The 12,271-nt window shown below is 34.3% G+C and overlaps 2 pseudogenes; both read right to left on the reverse strand.

Moving 5' to 3' along the window:
* Positions 1–53: 53 nt before the first annotated feature.
* Positions 54–1,442, reverse strand: LOC125208502 (annotated as a pseudogene).
* A 3,475-nt stretch (positions 1,443–4,917) lies between these two features.
* LOC125206624 lies at positions 4,918–6,860 on the reverse strand (annotated as a pseudogene).
* Between the last annotated feature and the right edge of the window lie 5,411 nt (positions 6,861–12,271).

Genomic DNA, 12,271 nt, shown 5'->3' on the forward strand with positions numbered 1-12,271 from the left:
TCTAAAATAAACAATTCATTGATTGATGGTATAAATCAAATTACAATATCACGTGGTAAAAACTAAAATGAATAGTAATTGAATGAATTAATGAAAAACACATGAATAGTTGACATCATGCAAAGCAATTTGCTCGCAAGCTAACTTACAAAACGAAAAACAAAAGAGAGACATTGTCATTTTATGAGTTTATGGCGCTGCAAACCCTTCTTATAATTCCATTCTGTCCGAGAGTTGGCTCAATCTCCGACATCTTGATCATTGCAGTCGCAAAGTCGGCGGAAAGTCTCGGATTTCCACTGTACTGAGACACGATGGAGGCCGTGGATCGGAGAAGAGAACTTGATCGGACTGCAACAGTCCTTCCTCTGCACCAAATTCCTGAAGTAGTTGTTGTCAAATGAATTCGGCGTCACCAAATCCAACGCCGCCAAGTTGCTGTCGCCGCCGGTCTGGGGGCAGCCCGTCTCCTGGTGCTGGCGAAGCCGGCATCAATGTCAGTGCCGTTGCTGTATATCCTCCCACGGAACAAGAAGCACTGGGACTGACCTAATGTGCGCTCCTGCATATATCAAATTAATCCATTACTTGCATAGTTTGATATTGTTTGTTATTTTTAGTCATTTTTAAAAGATCTAAAACTAAATGGGGTTTAACAACACTTATATACTGATTGCAACAGCGTGGGATGGGTTTGCAACCCAACAATTTCACTTACCAGAAAGGGCAACCATGTCTCTTGCATTAAGACCCTTCTTGTCGAAAGCGTCAATAAGAACTTGAAGGCCCGAAAACGGACTCGGGAGATCGGTGTTGGCCACGGCTTGGTTAGCGGTCGTGGAATCCCTTCTGCCCAGTTTTACGCTCCATGATGGACCACCAACCTGCATATAGTAGTATATAATTAATTTCCAATAATTAATTTATTATTCATAATAAATATCTGTAGTAGTAGTAATTTGTATACGCATACTTACAGCAACAGAAGCGTCGCGTGCGGCTAATGTGAGCACGTCAGCGCAAGAGACGACGCCGGGCATGGCGCTCCACCTCGCGCTTAGCTGCCTCGATAACCTCGTTCCTCTAACAGAGTTAGCGTTGGGCCTGGCCGACTTCTCACTTTGGATGGTGGAGGTCTGGTCTGTAAGATGGAAGCGTCGCAGCCCTGAACGAAGCAGTCGTGGAAGTGGAGCCGGATGAGAGACGCCGCCATCCGCCGCCAGCAAATAGCGCGGGATGGAGTTGCGGATGATTGTAGAAGCATTGGGGCACGTAGCGTCGTAGAACGTCGTTGATAGTTGTGCTTCGCTAGAGATGATGCTTAGCACCACCACTAGAGAGATTATTGGAATAACAAACCTACTAGTCATTTTGATGTGATGGACTAATTATGCAATTTTCGAAAATGAAGTAATGTTGTGAAAGTAATGGGTTGAATTGGAGTGAAGATGAGTGAGGAGAAGAGGTTGATTGGGATGAATATATATAGGGCAAAAAAGGTGGATGCATGCTAGTTAGCTAGAGATAACGCGTGAGGACCAATTAAATTAATTAATTAACAAGTTTGTAGTTTGCTTAAAAACCAGTTATGTATCCGTGTTTGTATATATGTCTTTCTTGGAATTCAACTTTTGGATTCGGTGCTTATGTGATTGTTTCTGAAAATGTTAATTTCAATGATAAAATATACAAGTAATAGCATGATTTGGTCAACAATGGGATGTGGTGGGGGTAACTTTTTAGGAAGATTCTGTGAGGACGACAGCAATAATATTGGAAGTCAATTTACGTTACATAAAGTTACAAAACACAAAAGCAATCCACACACAGTAGCACATAATATATTATTATATATATGTCACATGCATCAACTTCGTTGTGATTAAAAATAACCAGTAGTGATTCCATCAACTCCAGGAAGGAGCAAGGATATTCCGGTATTGAAGCACTAAAATAAAGAAATCAACTATTGATACATTCTGTCTCAAGCTGTAAACCAAGACTTATGTGCCATGCCTGACGTTAATACTCCTATACTATTAATTACTCCATCCGTCCCGGATAATTGGATCACTTGCACAGACGGTTTAAAGAATGAAAAGTAGTTGAAAAGTTAGTGGAATGGGCATACTTTTATATATTAGTTTTATAATAAAATGTGAGTAGGAATGAGTTAGTGGATATAGGTCACTACCAAAATGTAAGTAAGTGTGACAAATTTTGTGGACTGACCGAAATAAAACTGGAAAATTATCTCTGGATCGGAGGAGTAACATCAAAGGAAATGTTAGCTTGTTTTGGAAGAACGCACTTGGGTTTATTGATGGTCTGATTGTGATGGAAGAACTAAATACCCCCATCTATAAAAAACAAATTCGTTAGTGGACGTAGGGGTTTTAGCAAATCGATAAAGATCGTAGAGAGATAAAATATAGATAAAGTGAGAATATGAATAAAATAAGAAGAGAAATAAAAATTGAGTAATAAACAAAGAGTAACTTTCCATTTTAATATAGGACTAACTTTAGTGAACGAATAGAAATATTGGACTATTTTTTAGAGCATCCGCATTGGCGGACGAGCGGGACGATCGATCGTCCGTCGATCGTCCTGCAAGAAAGATCAGGACGATGGGTAACCCATCGTCCGCGCCTGATACATCGCCAGCGGACGATGCGCGAGATACCCATCGTCCGTCGCACGTCCGCCACGTGGACAAGACTGACGATGGGTCACTGAACGATGCGACGCTGTTTAGTTTTTTTTTTTAATTTTATTAAATTTTCAAAACCTATATATATCAAATTCACTTCATTTTTCACACTTCATTTTTCTCACTTCACTCTCATCAAATTCACTACATTTTCAAGCAAAATGGATTCCGGAGATTATTCAACCGGAGGTGCGGTATTGGGAGCGCATCGCCGAGAAATACAACGCGGCCAAGCCGGCGAACGCGTACAAGCGCCACGGGAGCAGCTCCGCAAGCACGGGATCAAATAAAGACGAGTAAATTTGTTCGCGGCGGAGTACGAGAAGTGCGAGAGGAGAGCGTGGCGAGAGTCTCGCGGATGTGCGGACAAAGCGATGCGTCGTACATTTCATTGTACGGCGATTTCAAGCACTACCGCTGGGCGCTCTTGAGGGACAAGCAAAGTTCGTTGGTGGTGTGATTCCCCAATCGACGGCGGCGAGGAGGAGGCGTCGAAGCGCACCTTCAATGATTATACAAGTAGCGATAGCGCGCGTCGAGTCCGGTGTTCGAGGATGAGAGTTCCGCACACCGATGTCCTCCGCGTCCCCGGCGTCAAGGTGCCAAGGGCAAGGGCAAGGCCACATCCTCCTCCGTCGCGCCGCCTAAGCAAGCCCGTCGCCGACCCGAGTTCGACGTCGTCCGCGATTTGCGGTCTCCTCCGACTACGGACGTTGTTGGACGTGCACACCGCCCTCATGCGGCTCAAATCGAGGCATCCACGGATGATCGATGGCCTCATCCGCAAGTTGGGACTTCTTTAGACTAGTCTCCTTTTTTTGTATTTAGTGCTTTTTTTTATTTCTTATTTTGTAACTTTTTTTTAATTAAGTAAAATTAAAATTTCCCTTTAATTGTATTGTTTTTATTTGTTTAATATTTTATTTACATTTGCAAACATAATAAAAATATAAATACAAAATAGTGAAATGCTTAGGGCGTCGCTTAGGACGGCTATAGTCCGCCACTAGAGTAAAATAGGAGGAGGATAAAATCGACGTAGGCGTGTATAGGGCTCGCTTAGGCTCCTATTGTGAATGCCCTTATGGATGAAGATTGAAGAGAGTATATCGATTTGGATGTCAGGATGCTTCCTAGCTCTATGTTTTTAATGGGTATGGATTGTATGGAAATTGAATTTGAATCAGCTACAAATTGTTTAAATTTGAGTTCCTAAATTAATACTAGTAATGAATATTTGAAGCATTCGCCTTCTTTTTTCGAGGAATGTTGCATTGGTCTAATATTCTGGTGCCTAATATTGAATATTTATTTGATTTTTTTTGTAGGCTGAGACGTGATTTTTACTTCTCAAGGTCCCTAAATTGTGAATTTTCATTTAACACCAAAAGTGAATATCTCATTTTCTAACGATTAATTATGAAGTTAAAAAAAACTAGTCGAACAATTTTCTTTTATCTTATCGTGAAAGGCTTCGACTTGGAACAGTTCGTTCTAATCTTGAATGGGCTGAATATAGATTTTTATGACTGGATCTTCCAATCTATATTTATCGTAAATTGTAACAAGAATCAAGGGACTTGCAATTTACATGAAAATCAAAGTCTGTTTAGTTTGTTCTTTGAATATATTCTCTTCCAGTTTTACTTTGCATTCGTCAAAAGATTAAGCATAAATTGCAAAATTGAAAAGAATTCATTTTAACGTTTTCTTAAATTATACTCCTATAATAATACGAGTATTATATCAATATTATATAGAAAGGGAGTAATAAAGATAAATAGTAGTATGATCCAAGATTTCATCATTTATTTTCTCCTCTATTCTTTTCGTTTTTTGATTGAATTGTCAAAGCACACAATCTCGCAAGTACTGGAAATTGCGCAGTTACACCAGTACTACCATATTGCATGAGTATATAACAATCCAAAATAATAAATACTATGTAAAAATACCAATCATCTCTCTCTTCTACACCAGCAGAACGTCAGTTAGGCTTTGAGCCGGAAGGGTGAGAAGATAAATTATCTTCCCTCAAAATTTACACAAAACAAACTAATGCAAACTAATTTATGTACGAAAGAATGTTACAATCTAATCTTGAATTGGACGCTTCCATGCCGATGTAAACGCGTATTTGCAATGCTCGATGAAGTCGCAGTTGATGAGGCGTCGTGTCTGTGTGGAGCCAAAGGATCTTGAACTCACCCATCAGAGTTCCCGGTGACTGATGAGGCGGTTCCTGTACGGTATCGCCTGAATCTTGACCCAGGTACTCCTGGTTTACCCGGTTCTTCAAGATGTCTTGGCTTTCTTGACAGCAGCACCACTACACGGTCCATATCTGGCCTGCTTGGGAATCAGACTGGACACAGAGCAACCCGATTTGAACGAGGATTGGTATCTGTTCCATATCTGCTGATGACACCCCAAACTTTAAGTTCTTACCCATTCAAGCAGGCTCTCCGAATCAGGATCCCGACTAAAACTGGAGTTTTTCTGCCCGCTGATAAGCTCGAGAACCACAACCCCGAAACTGAAAACGTCTGCTTTTTTAGAAACATTGCCGTGCAAGAGACACTCTGGTGCAATGTAACCACTGCAATCAAATAAATGCATCCACATTTGTTCATTAACTACACTTGAATAGCCACGTAGCAACAAAATAATCTTAAGAAAAACCATACTTGGTACCAGCTACACGGGTATGAACATGAGTTTGATCTTCTGGGAAAAGGCGTGCCATGCCAAAATCAGCAATCTTGGGAGCCCATTTCTCATCTAGTAGGATATTGCTGCCTTTGATGTCCCTGTGAATGATGGTACAATGAGCTTGTTCGTGAAGATAGAGCAGGCCCTTCGCAACACCTACTATCACATCATGCCTTCGATTCCAGTCCAGCAACTCTTTTTTGTCAGGCTCTAAATAACAAGAACCACCAAAATGTAATGTTAATTTCACTTTCTTGCCTAGCTAAATGCCACAAATCATTAATCTACAGTTACTGAGTAATATTGTGAGAGATTTTTTTGCCTCCCCAAGTTACAAAACTCATTAATTAATCTTCTGAGAAACCTAATACAGCAGGTGCATCAGAACTTCTTTTCCACTCTCTTCTCATTCTTGCTTACCCCATGAGAATAAATAGTTGTCATTTTTAGCATGACAGGTAGAGAATTATTTTAATTTGAACGGAAATAAATTAGGCTTACCTACCTCATTCGTCTATCATAAGCAGAACGAACTTCAATCTTGTTTACCAATTTCATATTTGCTTGGGGTTGTTGTAATAGAATTAAAAATTTATATCTTGTAGCTTTTATAGACAAATAAATTATTTTGTCAATTTCAAAATCTAGATTCCCCTTCATGCTTAATTGCTTATAATTCTGACTTCAGTGGATACGTAACTGGCTGAAATGTTGGTCATTCTAAGATCTATGTAGTGTGTACAAATCTGTCACTAAAAACACAGTAGTGGTCACTATATGCTGTTTCCACCTAACTTACTGAAAAGAAACTTATCGAGGCTCTGATTCGCAACATATTCGTAAACAAGCAGCTTTTCTGCATCATGAATTGAATATCCCAACAAATTCACGACATTCTTATGCTGCACACGCGACAACAGCTTTGCCTCATTCAAAAACTCCTTATTACCCTGAGAAGATCTCTGTGACAACCTCTTCACCGCTACTTCTCTCCCATCACTCAATTTTCCCTACTCAAAATCAATCAATCGCTGCAACAAGGGCTTCGAAGTGAAAGTTTTTCTGCTCTCGCTCTGCAATTCTCCCTAACTCGTCTTCGTCTTGATCTTTAATCACATTTCAAAACACGAAATCAAAAAAATATTCAACAAAGCTCATCAACCTCAGTCTAAAAACAACGGAAAAATATCTTACCTCTATTGGAGGTGGATGTGAAGGGTTTGAGGAGATTCTGGAGGAAGTTTTTGGATTTTCTCATCTCAATCTCATCTTGATGAAGAAAATAGGAGACGAGGTAGAGAAATTTTGTGTGTTTTGAATTTTGATTAAGTTTTTGCGAATTTGAGAAGAAGAAGCGTATTGACTGGATATTGACTTTAATGGCGGTTGAACCTCACACGCAAACCAGAGGCATAGATGTTTGCTTTCAAATTTTCTTGCAATAAATTAACTGCAAATGTGTTACAAGGTCAATTGTAGAAAATCTGTTCAATATAAAATTCACTGCTGTCTCATTCAGTATGTTTACAAAACAAGTTTATTACTCCTATGTCAAAGTATTCTATTTTATTACGCATACAAGTCGTCAAACTTTATACAATAATATGCACAAAATTGTGTATAGGATTCACTAAATAATTTCTAAATTGCAGAGAATTAGGAATACGGTTTTGCCAAATCGAAAAGATGAAATTTTTGCTCCGTTTTTAGGTATATTCATTGATTAAAGTCGCAAAAAAGGAGAATGCACACAAATATGGAGGATCAATTTGTTCACATTGAATAAAGTCACACAGTTAAATGTCAGAAAATAGATTGAGCACAAATATAGTAGTGATTCAATTTCGATCAACACGTGATAATTTGAACGGCTGCATTTATATACTATGATGTATACCTGCGAAATTGTCCACGCGCACAAAATTCAACTATTGGAAAAATCAACACGTTGCGTTTCTTGGGATTTCATAAGTTGTAAGTAATGTTTAATGATTTCATATGTGCATTGGTGAAGAAATCTGAAATCTTCGCATGACATTTTTTTCCAAATTATAATACTATATTCAATATTGTTTACTCAGTCTTCATTTTCCCACATCTTATCTTGATCTGTTTTTAACTTTTTATTATATTTGGGAGTAGGGTAATCTTCTTTACCATTTTTTATCAGGCATAATCAAAGTATAAACCACTTAATACAATTTATACACAACAGTTAATGAAAAATCATACGTATTTCATAGTTTGAACATTAAATAGTTACGACTGAGTAACATTGAACCGAAACTAATTTAATGTGAAACTGAAGAATTTTCAATTAAGATTCAACGTCATGATTTTCAATCTTCACATAAAAACGTTGTTCTTCAACATAAATTCGAAAATAATCTCTGTAGTTTTCAAAAATAAAATCTATCTAATAACTCGATCAACTTGGCTAATAGTAATTTCTATGAGAGTGATATTTCTTTTCAATTTCACAATAGTTAGTGCATGAAATTAACATGAATTCGTTTCAAATCATATGTTTTATAGTAGTTGTAGTACTATATCATACATGGATAATAATATACAAAGCGCAAAAACTTAATAGTAATATCAAATATGTAGTACCAGAAGACTCCATAGTTTTTATAAAAACTATTTCAACCAGATTAAGGACACATCGTCATCGATTAATAAATATCATAACTGCGCACTATACAATAATGTCTATCAAAATGTACGTTGAAGTATTAATTTATTAGTCGTTGATAATTTTATTTCAACTACTCCATCCGTTCCATAATAATAGAATCATTTTGTCATTTTAGTACGTTCCATAGTAATAGAGTCATTTCTCTTTTTAGTAAAAGTCAACACATTTTTCCACACCTACTTTACTCTCTCTTCTCTCTTTATCTCTCTCTCTACCTTTTTCATTTTTCACTTTATTCTTCTTTTACTTAATTCACCTAACACAATTTTTCTTAATCTTCGTGCCGAAAAGTTTCGCCTCCATTACTATGGAACGGAGGGAGTATTTTTTAACACGAAATTATTTAATTTATTTCTAGTCAGTTTATAATTTATATAGCATATGATATATAACAACTAAATTCCCTACTGTAGCACATTGTATAATGCCCGCCAATTAGGATCTACTTGTCACATATGATCTTTCTGCAACCATTTTAGTAATGGTTAAAAATTCAGTGTATAATGTGTATTGCAATATTTTGCTAATGGAGTAGTATTATTTAGAGGTAACATTAGTCAAACTTAAATATTTATATAAAACTATCTATGAAGAAAAAATATGAAAAAGTCTCAGTGTGTAATGTGTATTGCATTTTGCTAATATTATTTACAGATAACACCCTATTTTAGTCAAACTTAAATATTAAAAGGAAAAAATATCTATATGAAAATAAAAATATGAAAAACCAGTCTTTTGCGGCATTAAATTTACTTGAATTAATACTCTTACACAATTTACTCTTTTGCTAAATAATTATATTCTCTGATCTACAAAATAACGTCTCAATTTTCTATTAAGATGTCCACAATTTAAAGTATAACATCTCACACAACAAAACTATTATACTCACATTTTACTACTCCATAAAACTAATATATTCGAAATCGGTATCAACATTTGACTAAGTACTAGAAACATTATCCACTCATTTTTCTTCACATAAAACCCGTGTAAGTCTTACTTGGACTATGAATGAAGGATTGAGGGAATAAATTCTTGTAACAGTACGTGTAGATCACACAGATATAAGAATTTGCAATTTTATGAAATTTATGTAAATCATGTTATAACAAGTGGTTAAGTAGTACTCCTACTATTTAAAGAAATTGATAATTTCACGAAATTTGTGTGAATCTAGAAAATGTAATCATATTTGCTTTTAATTAGTAAAGGCAAACACAGTCAACCTGTCTTTAGTATAGAGGAATACAGTACTTTTTTACACTCTTTGTCGTGGGAACCTTAAACTCCAACCTTCTTTTATGCTTTTGGCTTATTTTAATGTTGTGGGATCATAGACACCTGCGTGAATATGTATTTATTTATATAATACTAGTATATTAATGGAATACTAATATAAAACCAACTTTGGCCTGAGATATAGGACTTGGCATCACCGGGGACGTGAATCAAGTTTTCCTTTTTTTCAAATGTTGTTTTATTAAGCACAATTATGCTATTTATAATTATGGTGTCGATAAATTGTGATAAGTGAGTAGTGAGTACAAAATTTGTTATTGAGATAGGACACATATATCGTTCATCGTTGTGTCAACCGTCAACGATGGTGCTCTAACGTCACTTGCCAGCTACTACTATTATAGTGTGAGTATGACTAAATTGAATCAAAATCGAGAGGAAATCATACCTAAACGGTGTGTTCCACAAATAAATGCAATATCTGGGTTCCAAAGTAACCCTTTTCTTAAATCTGTCATCTTTATCTTTAATTTGAAAGTTTGAAATTTTCTGATATATTATTAAAAGATAAATATGTAATATATTAATTTATTTAAAATTAATTAAAGTAAACAATTTTTAATTAATAATATAATCAATATTTTGAAAATTACATTAAGATTTGCATAATAAGTTAATAATCAAGAACCTAATAATCGTAACTTATTTTTATTACTATTACAGTTGAATTTAATAATTATAATAAATTTCTTTATAAATTAGTAGTAATACTTTTCCAGCGTTGAGGATTCTGAAACAAAACTCAAATTTGCTGAGAACATAATGTATCAAATAAATGAGATGTTATACTTGATGGCGGATATATTGGCATCACAATTCAATCAAATCCATGTAAAATAATAAATTGAGATTGAAGTAATTGATAACATATCAACAACAACAACAACATTAATATAATAATAATAATAATAATAAACAAAATTATTATTATTATTATTATTATTATTATTATAATTATAATTATTATCATCATGAGAGATATTAGTTCTTAAAATCATAAAGTTTGCACCAAATTTTACATTACCATACAATTTAAAATTAGTGCCAAAAATAACAAATTTTAAGAAATGTGTTTTCCCCCAACCAACTCCAAATCGTATTCAAAATTTACGGCAAATAGTCGTCCAGCGTGGGCAGTTACAAAAATTATGATGCCACTGATAAAATGATTGTGAAACAACGTTGTTTCACTTCATATCTTTCATTTGAAATACGATTGTTGGCGATTTCAAATTATTTAAAAGGGGCTCGTTATTTCGTCTTCATTTAGGTAACTGGTCTAGCATGTATATATCTCTCCAGTCTTTAATAATGTATACGTATATTTCTTCTCCATTCAGGTCGCAATTTCATTTACTTATTATTATTATTATTATTGAATATAATTCATATTTTTTATAATTACATTAAGACTTTCTTAATTAGTTATTAATTTATATTTATAATAAAATAATTGCAATTATAAATATTTTTAATATGATTCATAACCTAAATAATAATATTATAATTATCTCAACAAAGTATTAATAACATAAAATAAGTAGTACACTTATTAATAAACTATAATAATAAAAGTATTATTATTATAATTATAGTGTTCATTTTTAAGTACTACTCCTTTTCTTGATTTGAGAAAAAGAATACCTAAGAAAAGTCCGATAAATCATAATCATGTAAAGTTGCACTACTTTTCTTATTTTCACGATTTTAATTAATTACTTCATGTCTTATTAAAAATAAAACAACCACTTAAACTATAAATTCAGTAAATCAAATTACTTTTTAGGCAGAATCCTAACTAACAAATATGCTTATAGAATTTTCATGATAATAATGAGTTAACCGTTAATACTTCTTAGAGCATCTCTAAGGAGAAAGGTAAATGGAGAGGTAAACTAATATAACTATTATATTTATCTTTTTTTCATGAAAAATCATTCTCCAATGGGAGAGGTATATGAGAAGGTATTATGCATTTTTCCATTTTGAAGAGGTATTTTTACCTCTCCATCAATGGAGAGGTAAAATCTTATGACCACCATATTTACCTTCTTTTCATGAAAAACTCTTCTCCAAGGGGATAGGTATTTGATAAGGTATTACACTTTATATTTATTAATGCACTTTGTACTATTATTTTATTTTTAAAAAATAGTTTACCTTTCTATATACTTTTTTCCTTTGGAGTGTGTTACTTTTTAGAAAGGTTTATTTCACTTTTTAAGAAGGTAAATGCATAATATACCTTTTTTATATATCTTCTCCCCTTGGAGATGCTCTTGGTAGTTCGTTTGAGGTCATTTGTAAAAGTAATAATATTACTCTCTCCGTCCGCCATTAAGAGTCTCATTTCTTGGTGACACGGATTTTAAGAAATGTTAAGAAAAGTGAATTGAAAATAGTTAGTGGAATATGAGTCTCACTTGTACATATTAGTTTTAAATGAAATGTGAATGGAATGAGTTAGTGGAATGTGAGACCCTATTACAATTTATGGTAAATGTGAATCAAGACTCTTATTTGTGGACGGACTAAAATGGAAAAGGGAACTCCTATTCGCGGATGTACGGAGGGAGTATAAAATATATTAAAAAATGGCCTAAACTTTGATAACAATCATCAAACTGATCATAACTTTAAACGATTTAAAAATAACTGCATGAATTTTGATGAAAGTTGTAAAAAATAGTTCGAACTTAGAAAATACTACTAGTACAAAACAAAATATATGAAATTGTTTGAAAATTGTGAGTAGAAAATAAATTGTTCTCTATCAAACCTCATTGATCTACTTATAAAGCGTATATTCTCTCTGTTGGATCATATTATAATTGCAACTACGGTCT

This window comes from Salvia hispanica, chromosome 2, assembly GCF_023119035.1.
Source record: "Salvia hispanica cultivar TCC Black 2014 chromosome 2, UniMelb_Shisp_WGS_1.0, whole genome shotgun sequence".
Classification (NCBI taxonomy): domain Eukaryota; kingdom Viridiplantae; phylum Streptophyta; class Magnoliopsida; order Lamiales; family Lamiaceae; genus Salvia; species Salvia hispanica.